At 42.5% G+C, this 16256-nt stretch overlaps 1 protein-coding gene across 1 annotated transcript in view; it reads right to left on the reverse strand.

Annotated features, from left to right (window-relative positions):
• The window catches only part of LOC129133051 (uncharacterized), a 143482-nt gene that overhangs the window by 53454 nt on the left and 73772 nt on the right, over nucleotides 1–16256 (reverse strand). The gene's annotated exons all lie outside the window — the stretch shown is intronic.

Here is a 16256-nt window from a genome sequence, read left to right on the forward strand (position 1 = left end):
GTGCCCATGCTATGTAAGCAGAGGCATGGCACATATTGCATCAGTTCACTTTCACTACATCTCATATATGTGCAGCTTGAGGCAGTGACTTCAAGACACAGACTTCAGGTGCTTGTCTTTCAAAGGCATGCCTAAGTTTTTAAGGATACAGGTACACATGGGGGTCTAGGACCAATAATAGAATCAACTTCACATATGATATACATAGAGTCTACATGAGATGTAAGTATATCACATTATGGTTTGCTTGTTCAGCCTGTATGAGAAGATATACTATATAGACAAATAATATGATGTAGTCCATTGTATATAATTCAAGCACATAAGTCTGACATATGTAAAGGTAAGGTATAAAAATAATTTACTTTTTGAAAATGCAGTTTGAGAGCATGGCAACCAATCATGAGTTAATCCTTGTGACAATTTGTGGGATTTCCTTATGTATATGCTCCTTCTTTCAATTGCTGTCCATTTGAAAGGAGTTATGGTATTGCTGTCTGTTTTAATGCCTCCCAAGTACCTTGCAGGATATATTACATTGCTCCTGGAATAGATAGTAGATAGCCATTGGACTAAGAGAAAGACATGATAAGGAGGAGAGGAAAAGCAATAGCCCTTCATTCTGCACAGAAGTGTTTTGCAAAACGAAAGCCATAAAGCACCAGTTGAGTGAAATTTAGACAGTCTCCCACAGTCAAACAAGGCTGAGGGAAAGGGTTTGCAGTGAAAATGACAAAGCAAGCTGTACAAGACGAATTGTCATTCAGAGCTAATGACATGAGTTGTACTGAGGACTGCAGTTTGACCCATTGACAAATACTGGTTTAGAGCAGTAAGGAAACTGAAAAGGCAAATGGAGTTTCTACTGCATATACCTATGTGAAAAGTAATGTTTTCAGAAATGCCCTGTGTATATGGACTTATACAGCTGTGTGTGTCTAAGTCTAATTTCTATCATCAAGTGTTTCTCAAGGGTTAAATGGTATGTAAAATATCTCAGGGGACTTTGGAAAGCGTATATCTTCTCTGTGTCTGAGTTTGAAGATTCAGCATTAGACTCAGGAAGACAGTAAGATGGACTGTATTCCTGGGAAATTATGCTGTATAATGGACTTCTGTGCCTAAGTATATTTATAGAGACACCAGCCAGAAGCTACTCCTGGACTCCTTTCAGACTTCAGGGTTTAAGGTATATGGTAGCTAGCAGATCTGGAAACTAAGCACAAATGAGGAGTTATATATAAAAGGGTGACACTTCTACTGTCCTTGCAGCAGAGCAGTTTATGCTGAATTACTTTGATCCTTCAGAAAAAGAAAAACAGACAAACAGCAACAACAAAGAACTCACAGAAAACCAATTGGAAGTATTTAAAATCTCTAAAATATTTCCATCTAGAATTTCACATGGAGACACAGATCAATGCTCTAGTCACAATGTTGTAGAAGGGAAACCACTCACTTCCTGCCCACAGGAGGTGATCCAGATCCCTTCTTTCTGACTTGCAAACAATACTTAATTTTCAAGATTAAGCTGCAGTCTGTCCTCATGCTGTACTGGGATCCCTAATGGCAGTAAGACAGAAGTCCATCTCTACAGACAGGGTCTATAGACACCAATGTATTGTGCAGTCATTCTTTTTTTCTCTTGCCTAATGGAATAAACAACAACATAAAACCATCATGATGCTACAATCAGTTTTTTGCCCTTGTCACCTCTACATAAATAGAGGAATACCAGCCACATATTTTCCAATGGGGTTTTTTAGTGGCTATAGTGGAATAGGGGCACAGGCATTCTTTCCTGAAACTGAGGTTGGCTTCTAGATGAGTAAGACCCTCTATGTGAATTGTACTCAAGAGGCTCAGAGAGACAATTAAGTGATGGGAGATTTCCATAGAGGTGCTACTGAAAATTCAGGACAGTAAGCCAATTAAGTGTGTGTGTCTAGTTAAATTGCTCCAACATGCTGAACTGTGCCATGGCCAAACATCTCAGAAGGACTTGACTCCTTTCTGAGGTTTTCTATGTGTCATGGTTTAGCCACAGGCAGCAACCAAGCCTCACACAGATGCTCACTCTCTCTGTCCCCACCCATAGTAGGATCAGGGAGAGAATTGGAAGGGTAAATGTGAGAAAACTCATGGGTTGAAATAAAGACAGTTTATTAGGGAAAGCAAAAGCCACACACAGAAGCAAATCAAAACAAGGAATTAATTCTCTGCTTCCCGTGGGGAGGCAGGTGTTCAGCCATCTCCAGGAGAGCAGAGCCCCATCATGTGTCATGGTGACTTGGAAGACAACACACCATTACTCCAAACATCACCCCCTTTTTCCCTCTTCCCCTGCTCATGATGCCATCTGTCTGGAATATCCCTTTGGTCAGTTTGGGTCACCTGTCCCACCTGTGTCTCCTCCCAGCCTCTCAAGCACCCCCAACTTGCCACTGTGGCAGCACATAAAGCAGAACAGTCCTTTCCTCTCTGTAAGCCCTGCTCAATGACAACAAAAACTTCCCTATACTCTCAGCACGAATACAAAATACAGCTCCATACTAGCCACCATGAAGAAAATTAACTCTACCCCAGCCAAAACCAACACAACATGATAGGAAGCTACACAACACCATTATGGGTTATTATAACCTGGAAAAGCCTTAGCTTTCTGAAATATTGAGAGACAGGAAACTGCATTTTTCATACTCTTTTTGCATGACTGGCAATAGTGCCCACCCACATGATCTTGGTTAGCAGTCCACTGACCATCCAAATTTCCTTCGTGAACCCAAAGTAAGCTTTACAACCCCTCTGCCATATTAAAAAAAATATAAAAATCCATCAAGTCCATGAAGGATTCCTTTAAGATAATGACTAGCAAGGATTTGCTAGGTTAGATTTTTGAGTGTAATGTGACAAACTAAGACTGACCAGATGAGAACTGTTTCTCAAATCTTCTCCTGCTATTAAGAACTCAGGAGAATTAGCCATGGGTTTGACAGAGAAGATGGTGCATCTAGTGGCAGAGGATGAGCATGATCAAAGTTCCTGACCTCTGATCAAAATTCCTGACCTCTGGAGCATTCTGTATGTGGACTTGGTCTCTCACTGCTTCCACTTAAGTGTCTCAGTTTCTGATTTTGGTCTGTACCTTACAGCAGTGCAGTTGTCTTCCTGCCTGCTGGATAACTGCAAGTTATCAGAGCTCAGCCCATAGCTCAGCTAAGTTCACTGAGAGAACGACTGGTTTTTTTCAGTGGCACCCACATAAATTGCAAATTCATTCCAAATGAATAAATTCCAAATGAATTAAATTATGTTTGCACACACCCAGATACTAACCTGTTTAAAAAAATCAGGAACACGTAGGCAAAAGTACCTATAGTTCAGTTAAACACCATATCAGTTAGTCTTTCCTTTTTGCACTCAGTGTTCTTCCCTTTGTCCCAGACAGACTCCCTGAACCATCATGTAGAAGAACATCATTAGCCAACATCTAGTCTTACAGCTGAGACTCTTTTGACATGAAACTCCAGTGTCAGTAGCCAAGACAAAAGAATGCACAGGCATGAATGTGCAACAATACTATGCATGCTGTTTTCACTCGTTTTATGTGACAGCAGATATGATTAATTATGACCTTTTGATCAGAGAGCTGTCAGAAGGAGAGTAATTAAGCTCAAGAAGCAGCTATTACCACTCTAGTCAAAAGCCATTCTCTTTTGCTCCTAGGCTAGCTTACCACTGCCACCTTTATTCCTCCTTCTCCAAGCTGCTATCAGTGCTTGCTCATCCGTGCTGGAGCCCAGGTCTAGCAACAGAAGCGCCCCACAGAAACTGCTGAACCATGTCTACACTGAGACCCCAGTGCTCAGAGGTGTGGTTTAACCAGCTGTTCAACCAAACTAGGTCATATTATCCAAGAACACTGCAAAACTTCACCCACTTCTGTAAAGCATGAAAACCAAAAGCACAAAAGCAAACAGTTTAAACGCTTCATGGCGCTCTGATGGCACTGCAGCACACATATATGGGCTTGACAGCCTAGCAGCAAGTTTCCTAAACACAGCCTAATCACATAGAGAATTTCACCCAGATTTAAATAGGTTTTTTAAAAAAAATTATAAATGCAAGTAACCGTGATTTAATTCACTAACTGTTTATCAAGTCATGGTAGATCAGGGGTAGGGAAATTTTGAAGTGTGGAAGGGTTCATGTGCATATTCTGCTTGTAAAATCAAAGACAAAACATCCCCAAATTTAGTTACACAGTGGGGAAATGTTGGCTGTTTTATAAACCAGGTTATATAGAAAGTGCATGAAAGTTACTTTTGCTTTTGAAAATACTAAATTATGTGGTAGCTAGCTATGTGAAAAAGATTTTGGCCAGGTTAGTGGAAATATCTTTAAAACACTTACTTTTATACTATCTTTACTAAAGGAAAACTTTCCAAATGCAGTATGCTTTCAAGAGTTAGAAGACCTAAAATAACAAATCCTTCAAGAATGACAAATGTGCTCCTTTAGGAAAAAAACCCCAGTAAATGTAAATCTTTCAGATTCCAATAATAGTGGCCATATGCTGACTTGAATCTTCAGTTTTCGTCCATCAGCCTTTACTCCTGAAATACAAAGATTATGTGCCCCACAATACCAAAGAATAGTTAGACACAGTCTGATTTTCAGAGACAGTGAGGTGTAGTAGTTCCAGTAAAGTCAGAAAGACTGGATAGGTGTTTGGATTTCAGTGACACAGTCAGCCATTCAAAGGGGTATCCACAGTTAGAATTTCACTTAGCTCTAAACAGAGTGTGGAAAGTACATCTCCTCAAAAAATAACAATTCAAATGACCCAGCTATTTAGAATGAACGTGAATATAATGTTTGTCTTTCAGCTGGTACCTAGCCATTTTATAAGCCAATTTTGGTTTTGAGTTCAGTAATAAAATTATCAGAAATAGTGTGCACAACATAGAAAAACCTGGACCCCAGTCTTTTTTATATTTTTAAAAAACATTTGTTTTAAAAAAATTATCTGGTTTTAAGCACCTGTCAATAATGGTGTTCCCCAGGATCCTATACTAGGTCCAGTGTGCTCAGCTTTTTCAGCAGTGACCCAGACAAGACTCAGACAAGGGACAGAGCACTGACTCAGACATTGACCTCAGCAGGTCACTGCCAGCACAAAGCTGGGAGCAATAGCCAATACCCCAGAGTGCAGCCTTTCAAGGGGACATCAACAGGTTGGAGAGATGGGCAGAGATAAATCATCTGAAATGCAACAAGGGCAAAAGCAGGGTCCTGCGCTGGGGAGGGATAACCCCAGGCACCAGCACAGGCTGGGAGCTGTGGAAAGCAGCTCTGAGGAGAAGGACCTGGGTGTCCTGGTGGACAACAAGCTCTCTGTGAGCCAGCAGTGTGTCCTGGTGGCCAAGAAAGCCAATGTGGTCCTGGGGTGCATTGGGAAAAGCAGTGCCAGCAGGGTGAGGGGGGTGATCCTGTCCTTCTACCCAGCCCTGGTGAGGCACATCTGGAGTGCTGTGTCCAGTTCTGGGCTCCTCAGGACAAGAGAGAGATGGAGACCCTGAAGTGGGTCTAGCAAAGGGCAACAAAGTTGCTCATGGGTCTGGAAAATCTCTCTTAGGAGGAAGGGCTGAGGAAGCCAAACCTGTTCAGCCTCAAGACAAATGACTGAGAGGGGAGCTCATTAATGTATAAACATCTAAAGGGTGGGGGTCAAAATCATAGATCCAGCCTCTGCTTGGTGGTGCCAAGCAATAGCACAAGGGTCAACAGTGACAATTGATGCTCAGGAAGTTCTACCCGAATATGAGGAAGAACCTCTTTACAGATTGCCCAGAGAGGTTTCAGAGTCTCCCTCATGGGAGATATCCAAAACCTGGGGATGTGTTCTAGAATGCCTGCCTGAGCAGGGTAGTTGAACTACAACCACTGTGGTCTCTTCCAACCTGATCGATTCTGTAATTCTGTATTTGGAAGGGTACATGACCAAATTCTATTACTCTTATATTGTGTTTCATTTTTCCTGAAGTTTTATTTGGGAAGAGATTTTTCTTCTCTTTGAAATTGCAGTGCAATCTGCTAGATCAAGATCACAGCACCCTTCTCCTGTCTATACTATCTCCCAGCTCTTTCTATGGCCTAGGACATGACATCAACAACAACAAAAAAAATAGATGTGAGAAAAAAAGAAGCAGTGAGCAAGAGTAACCAGGCAAATACTACATCCCAAAGGACAGCTTGAGGTAAACCAGAACAAACGAAAAAAATCAACTGAGGTCCTTTCTGCCACTTCTAGGATGCCTGGTTTTAAACTTGTGTAATCATCCATTAGCTTCACCCTGCATAAAGAGACAGCTGTCATAAAATATGACTCTTTGCCATATTTTTCTTTTGATTCTAGCTGAACAAGCTAGAATCAAAAGAAAAATATGACAAAGAGTTTTGATAACCATAGTAAAACAGTTTAAAACAAGCAGAATTTATACAGAGAATTCTTTAAGCTATGTTCATAGAGAGAGTCAAGTTCCTTTAACATGGCATTTCTTAGCATATTCTCCAATAAATTTGTGGCAAATATTGCAATTTTCCATCAAGTGAATGCTTCTCATCCTGGATGTAGAGACAGTGCAGCTACTACTCTGAGAGGACATAAATCACCAGAGTACAGTGAAAATAACACAACATCAAAGAGGGACAAGGCAAGGGATGCCTCTCCAAAGTGGAGCCTGGTATGCAGGCAAAAAGAATACGGTCTTAATCTATATCGTCTATCTGAAATTCAGCAAACTTCATTAGCACATTCTATTTCCATCCCATGACATAGCTTCAATTTGAAATTACCTTTCCAGTGCCAGAAGCTGAGAGGATACTGCCTTGTTTCTAAATCTTCTGGTCCAAATTATAGCTGGTGTAATAGGCATCCATGGGCTTGAGTGTGCTCAGTGTCTTGTCAACAGTTTTCTTCCTAGTGCTCCCAAGTGGGAGGCAAGGGCAAGCTAAGTGCTAGGGCTACAAGCTACAAACATTAGTGACTAAGGAGAGTGGGAAGGCAGAAGTCCTTGCACTGGGGCTACCAGAATGTATTGTGTGTCAATAGTAGGCTGAGACAAAGTTGCAGAGCTCCTGTCTCAAAACAAGATGACTCTAGGAGCCCCACAGATATTGACAGTGGGACCTCCAAATACAGCCTTTCAAAATGTCAGTACCTTTCAAAATGTCAGCTGAATCCAGCACTGCTGCCTTGTACTGTGAGGTTTGTCTCATCAGTGATGGTGTGGGTCAGTTTTTGAGATTTCCCTCTGCACTACAGGCTGACTGGAGGCCAGCTGGTTCCATCTGGGGCCAAATGCAGTGTCTGACAGAGCACCTGGAGCAATGCTTCTCTCTTACTGTAGCAAAAACCATTCAAAGAAAAGATGACCTGAGATGAGCAGATGTTTGCTCTTTTCTTTCCTCCTCGAGTGGATGCTGTTGTTGAATGTTGTTGGAGTCTGCATCTAAAGGTTTGTAACCCACCAGTAAGAATTTATTAATTCTTAGGCAGGCCTTAATTTAGTTTTTATTGGGCAGACTTTTAAATTACATTATATGAGGTCATTGAGACAGAGAGGGGAGGAGAGAGAGAGGGAGGGAGAGAGATTATACATGAATATATCAATAGATGATGTGTATCTATAAAAGTATATCTATTCATATGCATACATACAAACCAGAATCCTAGATCTAACACCTACTAGAATCTGACAACAGGGCAAGACCAGAATAGCTGTCTCCCTGCAATAACCCAGCTCCCAGTTTCCTGCTGCTTACAAAATTACTAAACTGGAGGTTGTACGTGTGGTTTTATATTTTATAAAACCTGGTGACTTTTTTTTTCACCCAAGGAGCTGTCTGATCCTTCTTTTAATCCATTAATACTTTTGGCCTCTGTGACATTGAATTAACTGTGTGCCTGTATCATATGAAGCAAATCTGCTAGTTTTATTTGTTCATTTAAATTCTGCCTGATAATTTAATCAGAAGCCCTTTTTCCCAGCTCATTTACAAATATGCTGCTTGATTGTGGGCATCACTTATAATCTATGCCTCAATTCCTTGTCTGCAAAGCATGAAAAAAAACATTCTTCTCAGGATGCTCAAAAGAGTATCAGTCTTTTGATACTCAGGCAGTGCCCCACTGAAATCAAATGACTGTAAATACCACTTGTAGCCAGACATATTTAGCATCCCATCTTACCTGATAAAAATATTTGCTAAAAGGGACTATAACATCTGTAGGTGCATGTCAGGTAAGAAAGAATGAAGGCAATGAATGGCCTTCAGAAGTGGAGATAAGGAATGCAGCACAAAATTGCAGTTTGAAAGAAAAGGAGGTGGCCATGTTTTACACCAGAGAATGGAGCACTCTTTGCTTATTGTATGGGCTAGCAGGCAGAGATGGCACAGATGAACCTTTTCATTGCTGGGGAGAGTCAAACACATCTGCATGAGCTCTTCCTTTGATGTCTCAGTGAGAGGTACACAACAAATCCCAGTTGAAGCTTCTGGAAGTCACATTTTAAAGATAGTTGAAGAGAAGGAAGGCTATCCTTAACAACAAAAGGTTCCAAGAAAGTTAGACTCACCTTAAGAAGAAAATCTTAAAGGTGCAGGAGCAGGCCATCCCTAAGTGCCGAAGGTGAGTCACTGGGGAATACAACTGTCCTGGCTGAGCAGGGAGCTTTCACAGGAACTAAGGATAAAATAAGGCTTTACGGCCTTTGGAAGAGGGGGCAGACAACTCAGGAAGAGTACAAGGATGCTGTTACGTTATGTATAAAGAAAAATTGGAAGGCAAAACTCAACTAGAACTCAGTCTGGATACTGTGTAAAAGATAATAAAAAGTGTTTTTTAAATACAAGAACAACAAAAGGAGGGCTAAGGAAAATCTCCACCCTTTATTGGACATTAGGGGGAACAGAGTCACGAAGGATGAGGAAAAAGTTGATGTATTTAATGCCTTTGCCTCATTCTTTATCCTCAGGGCAGTGAGCCCCCTGAGCAGGTAGACAGGGATGGCGAGCAGAACAGAACCCCTGCAGGAAGTTGTGAGTGACCTGCTGTGCCACTTAGACAATCACAGGTCTTTCGAGTGAGATGGGATCCACCCAAGGGTACTGCAGGAATTGGCAGGAGTGTTCACTAAACTATTCTCCATCATTTATCGTTAGTCTTGGTTAACAGCTTACTGGAGGTTGGTCAATGTGATGCCCGTTGTATTTAAGTTTGTATGGCCAGGTTTTGGTAGCAGGGGTGGCTTCTGTGAGAAGCTGCTGGAAGCTTCCTCCATGCCCTGCAGAACCAATCCCTGGCAGCTCCAAAGATGGATGTGCCACTGGCCAAGGCTGGGCAAGTCAGAAATGGTGGTAACACTGCTGTGATAAGAGATTTAAGAAAGAAAAAGCAGGCTATTGCACTGATGTCATTGTGGCCAGAGAACAACAGGGTGAGAACATTGAGATTAACAACTCTGCAAACATCAAGGTCAGTGGAGAAAGAGGTAGAAGAGGTGCTCCAGGCACCAGATTCCCCTGCAGCCTGTGGTGCAGCCCATGGTGAAGCAGCAGTGTCCTTACAGCCCATGGAGGTCCGTGGGGATGCAGAGATCCACCTGCAGCCCGGGGAGGAGACCCACACTGGAGCAGGTGGATGCCTGAAGGAGGCTGTGAACACAGAATGTTCCTGGCAGGAGCCTGCAGAAGAGAGGAGCCCATGCTTGAGCAGGTTTTCTGGTAGGACCTGTGACCCTGGGGGGGAACCACACTGGGGCAGCCGTCCTTGAAGGACTGCACCCTGTGGAAGAGTGACCCACATTGGAGCAGTTCATGGAGAACTGCTCATGGGATGTTGGAGAAGTTCATTGAAGACTGTCTTCTGTGGGAGGGACCCTCAAGGTGGAGGAGGTGAAGGATTCCTCTCCCTGAACAGAATGAGAAACAACTGACCCTAACTTGCATTTACCACCTCTGAACTGCTGAAGGGCAGGAGGTAGAGCTGGAAAGGAGTGAGGGATATGTATCAGGGGGTTTTAGAGTATTATTTCACTTCTCATTATCCTGCTCTGATTTTGTCAGTAATAAATTCAATTGATATCTCTAATTCTAATCTGCTTTTCCCACGATGGTATTTGGTGGGTTATCTCTCCTGGTCCTTATCTCAGCTCACAAACCCTTCATTATATTTCTTCTCCCCTGTACGGTTGTGAAGTGAAGGGATAGAGAAGTTTTGGTGAATGACCAGCATCCAGCCAGCGTCAACGCAACACACATCCACAAGAATGACGGGAAGGAGGATCTGGAGAACTACAAGACTGTCAGCCTGATGCTGGTGTCAGGGAAGGTTACAGAACAGATCACCTTGAGTGCCATTACACAGCACATACAGGACAACCAGGGGATCAGGACCAGACAGCAGGTGTTGAGGAAGGGCAGGTCCTGCCTGACCAGCCTGATCTCTGTCTGTGACCATGTGACCTGCCTAGTAGATGTAGAAAGGCGGTGGATGTTGTCTACCTGGACTTCTGGGAAGCCTTTGACACTGTCTCCCACAGCTTTCTCCTGGAAAATCTGCTAGTCCATGGATTGGATAAGTGCACTGTTTGCTGTGTTGAGAACTGGCTAGAATCAGAGAGGTGATTAATGATGCTACATCTGTTTGGTGGCCTGTCACTGAACCCAGTGGGGTTCCCCAGGAATCAGTGTTAGGCCCAGTCCTGTTTAGCACCTTTATTAATGATCTAGATGAGGGAATTGACTGAATCTTCAATAAGTTTTCAGACGGCACCAGATTGGGTGTAAGTGTTGATCTCCTGGAGGGTCAGAAAAATCAGCAGAGGGATCTGGACAGGCTGCATTGATGAGCTGAGGCAAGTGGTATGAAGTTTAAATAGCCAGGTGCTGGGTTACACACTTTGGCCACAACAACTCCATGAGACACTACAGGCTTGGGGCAGAGTGGCTGGCAAGCTGCCTGGTGGGAAAGGCAGTGCTGGATGACAATGGGCTGAGCATGATCCAGCAGTGTGCCCAGGTGGCCAAGAAGGTAATGGCATCCTGAGCAGCTCCAGCAGTTGTGTGGCCAGGGCAGTGATTGTCCCCCTGTGCTGGGCAGGGGGACAATCTGAGGTCACACCTCCAGTGCTGTGTCCAGTTCTGGACCTGTCACTCTAGGAAGGACATTGGGGGGGCTGAAATGTGTCCAGAGAAGGGCAACAGAACTGAGGTAGGCTATGGAGCACAAGTCCTGTGAGGAGCAGCTGCAGGAACTGAGGGGGATGTTTACCCTGGAAAAAAGTAGGCTAAGGGCTCAGCAGACTCTTTTTGCTCTCTACAAGTGCCTGAAAGGACGGTTCAGCAAAGTGGGGTTCAGCCTCCTCTGCCAGGCAGCAAGTGACAGGACAAGAGGACAGAGTCTTGAGTTTCACCAGGGAAGGTTCAGGCTGTACATTAGGAGGAATTTCTTCATGGAAATAGTTGTCAAACATTGAAATGGACTGCCCACAGATGTGATAGAGTCACCATCCCTGGTATTCAAGAAACCACTACACATCACACTGACTGCTATGGTCTAGTTGACATGGTTCTGATCAGTCAGTGGTTGGACTCAATGATCTCAGAAGACTTTTCCAACCCAGTTGATTCAGTGATTCTGTGTTTTGGGGTTTTGTGTGGGTTTTGCATTTGTCTAAGTCTCTCTGCCTCATTTATTCCTGAAGGTGAGACAGAGGCAGATGTGCAGCTCTGTGCTGAAAGCAGAGCAGATCCCCTTTTTCTCCACCCTCAGCTTCCCACTCATCTTTCTCCCATGCATGCCAAGAAGAGATTTTGTTACAGAGTCCTTAGGCAGCAGAACTGATGATAGAGGAGAAAAGTTCTCCAGGAAGCTCCAGCTGCCACCATCACGGTGCCATATGGGGCCAAGGACTCCCTGGGGTTTTGGGGTCCCACAGAAGTCCATCAGGGAAGGGCTTGGCAGTCAGAGTCCATCCACCACCCCAGCCACAGGCAGGGCAGGTGGTGGCCCGTGGGCAGCCACAGCTCCAGCACTGGACAGTGCCCTGGGAGCAGCCCAAAGCCAGGCCAAGCCATGGGCCTACAAGTGAGCTGGTGGAGCTCAAGGCCAGTCAGGGCAGGGCTGTGAGAAGCTGAAGAACAGCCCAGCTGTGGCACAGCCTAGGCAGAAACTCTCTCCTGACATCTAACACTTAATAAACTACAGGCTCTGGATAGAGATTTTAATTGCTGATGTCCTCTGAATACCAATATTTTCTGTATTTCTGGGTTGTTTAGTTAGCAATCTGTGTACATATGATGTAGCTGCAAATATGTGCAGGCAAGAATATCTGGTGCTGTGGCTGAAGTGCTTCTATGCCAAAGAACAGCAACTATGAGAAATGCTATTTATGTAGCAATTTTAACCTTCAAATATTACTTAAATAATTTCCATTCAAAACACATGTCCTCTAAGAAGAAGAAAGCAAGTCGGCCTTATTGTGGTTTCAGCAGACATGGGCATACGTTAGGATCTTCAGGGATGGCAAAATTTTCACTCACTTTGAAAGGCTTGGAATTCTGACCTGATAGGGATCCTCACTCACTTAAACTTTTAATAGTGAGCATCCACTTCTTCCTCACTCAAAACATTCTGCCCTTACTCACTGCTCTGTACCATCCACATAGAAGGAAATCTTAACTCACAGAAGGCTCAAATATGGGCCTGAGCAGCATCTGAGGCCAATGTGTCTTGACCCCCTCTAAGGCAGGACCTTTTCAGCTTGTGAAAACACAGAGAATTTTAGCTTTGCTGATGCTTTTCATTTAATAAATATATACATTTTATAAAGTCCTTTCTTTCAGACCAATTTTCAAAAGACCTGCAGCTAAGGGTGGCACAGATAGAGTACTCTGACTCCCATAATACTGACTGTAAGAACATCTGTTTTTCTCTTGTTAAAAGATGTATATATAATTTTCCACAGACTTTAAAGCCTTTTGACTGTAAGTGTATTGAAAGCACTGATATACGTGTCAGTAATGTAGCTGTAGACAAGGACCAGATCCACTTCCAGAGCGTTTTTGACAGTTTCCAGGCTTTGCTATTGAAATGCAAGTAGATGCTGAATGTGGGAAAAGCTAAAGCTATGTTGCTTGGCTCAGAGCCCAGGACTGAAAGACTTGGATTCACTTTTCCAGCTGAAAAATGTACTTCCTCACAGAGCTTCAAGGGGTTTCATACTCAGCTAGGGAGAGCCAGGGTGGCTCCACTGAAGTCCATGAAAATGTAGGCATGAGCTGTAGCTCCGTATCTGACATGTATTTTCCCTTAGTAAGCATTATACCCTTTACAGATGGATCAGACACAACAATCACATGAAATTATTTTTATTATTTAGTCTTTCTTACATTAATCTGTGTCAAGAGAGTATTTAGACTTACAAGCAGCTTCCTCTCTGAACTCTTTTGAGATAACCTTTCTCTTAGTGCACAGAAATTGTATGGAAATTTGGGCAAAGAAACCTGGAACTCTCGAATTATCAGAGTTTCTTTTGCTGTTATTTGCCTTGGATTTTCTCATATTATAAAATCAATGTCTCAAGTCAACATTTGTCAAAAATATTATAGATAATTCAATAAATTATTCTATTAGAAAATTAATGGAATTATACTAATAAAGCTTAAAAAAACCCCAAACCCAAACTTGTAATATGCACAGTCACATATGCATACCTCAGTTCAAGTGTTTTATTTCACTGGTAGCTTCAGCCATGCAGAAGATGGTGGTGTTCTGATGGAAAACTTTGGTTAGCAGTTGTGTGTTGCTTTATTTTTTCCTTTCTATTTGCAAGTTTTTTGGAGAAAAGTCAGGCCCCATGACCCAAATATGCAGCCCCAGGGCATTGTGTGAAAGGATCTGGTAGCTCAGGTTCTTTCACTAATCCAGGTCAGCATCTGTCCCAGACGCAGACTTTATCCTGTAAGTCCCAATGACAATGTGCAGCAGGAAATGCCGAGTTATTATCCTCCTTTACAACACTGAATGAAATCTACAAAGGATGCAGTAAAGTTAATTACTAGGCATTGTCTTTCAATGGAGGTAAATCTAGGGCTTCTTGGGGCTTGCTTCTTTGCTCAAGGGCTAAAATATAGAAGCATTATCAGACACTAAGTGTAACAGTCAAATCATGTACTGGCACTCATGCAAATGGGAACCTGAACTAAATAGAACCACGGAGTCACAGAATCATTTAGGCTGAAAAGACCCTTAAGATCACTAAGTCCAACCATTAAACTGACAATGCCAATTATGTGGCCTTTTTATCTTTCTCTTCATGACTGCACAGAAGTAACTTGATGAGAACATAGAATGACTTCTGGGACACAGTACCAGAGTCTTCTGAACTTTGTGGTCACCTTATGCCTTTCATTTATAATGAAATCATAGAATGGTTTGGGTTGAAAGGCACCTTAAATATGAGCTAGTTCTAAACCTTATGCCACGGACAGGGATGCCTTCCATTAGACCAAGTTGCCTGGGGCCCCATCCAATTTGGCCTTGAACACTTCCAGGGAAAGTGTTAGGATGTTACATATAGCACTTTACAGGATCATGAGATAATTCATGTTGGAAGTTCAATTCTGTGCTCAAATCAGGAATTAGAATGGCTTTTAGGTCCTCTCAGAGGAGCCTCTCCTTCTTTCTTTTCCTTTCACCCTCTTCTTGCATTGTCATTAGCTTTGTTGCAAGTCCTCCTGTCACAGACTCTATAGCTGTCATCTTTGACGTAAGCATGAGTCACAGCCATTAGCAGCCTTGGATCAAGAGTGTAAATTCTGTGAAGTGCAAAAGGGTCTGGATATTCTCTGGAGTGAGACAGAGCAAAAATAACAAATTAAGCAGGAAGATTTTCCTCAGTTCTGGCAAAGCTGCTGGTGCCAACCAAGCTACACTTCTGTAATAGCAGCAGCCTTGTCAGGTTGTGTTCTTCTCTTAATGCAGTGTGTTTAAACAAATAGGGAGGAAAGAAAAGACCTTCCCTCTCTCCCCTCCTGCCTCAGCAGCCTCAGCAAGTCAAGTAAGTGCAAAAAAACTCTCACAGATGTTGTTTTGCAGATATTGTTGATGGAAAGTCCAATGTCATCTCACACTCACCAAGGACAAGAGCCTTCTGAGTGATGCCTACTTATAGCCAGTGCCATAGTCCTGGAGTGTACTGAAGGGAAGGGGGAAGCAGCAACACTCCCATCCTGGTTAGCTCTCTGCTGCCTGCAAGACGCAGCCACTCCATGACTCTCACTTGAGGAGCACCTTGCACAAATGTCTGCACCTGCTCTCACAGAGGAAGGCTTTTTATTACATACTTCATTGGCATTAGACAAAGAATTTATCCTGGTGGACTTTCATTCTTAACAAGGTATTCCCTTTTCACAACTGTGATTTAAGTTGGTGTGAGAAGTATCACATTTAATAACAGATTTATTTACTGCTCTGCGATCCATTGAGCAGCCAGACAAAAGACAGGCTGCAGACCCAAGGTTACCTGCCATTGCTCAAATTGCAAATCATGTGGCTCCTAATAGAAGACTCTCTGTATTTTATCATGGTTTTTTTCTCACATATTTTTGATATAAGAGACAGAACTTCACATTCCACATGTTAATAGGCCTGAGTCAAGGAAGAGGGGTGTTTCCAATTTTTCTTAACAATAACAGTTCATAACATTATGAAAGACACAAGCTTCTTTGGGGGAGAAGTCGTGATGGAAAATAAGAATACACTGGTCCACAAGCCTGACATGGTTGGTATGTGCAGAACACATAAAATAACTTTGATTTCTAAACATAACAACTTCTCTATAACCCTTACTTCATCATGAGGTCATTTACTTAATCAAATAGCATTTTTTGTTAAAAACTACCATAAAGAAATATCTGACATACATTAATTTCCGTGTGATTTAATTTCTTATCCTTTGAATAGAAAACAAAAACAAGTTTCTGCCTTTATATCTGCCATTTGCACATTCATTTCTTATTCAGCATGATATATACAAGTATACCATTATTTAATGCTTGGTTGCTACATCATACATAATTTGCAATATTTTCATAAAAACAACACAAATCCAGATATTTATGAGTATGAGAATAATAGCTATTAGTAAAGATCTTCAAGTTAAACTTGTGTCAATCTTTCTACAAGG

This window comes from Agelaius phoeniceus, chromosome Z (genome assembly GCF_051311805.1).
Source record: "Agelaius phoeniceus isolate bAgePho1 chromosome Z, bAgePho1.hap1, whole genome shotgun sequence".
NCBI classification, from domain to species: domain Eukaryota; kingdom Metazoa; phylum Chordata; class Aves; order Passeriformes; family Icteridae; genus Agelaius; species Agelaius phoeniceus.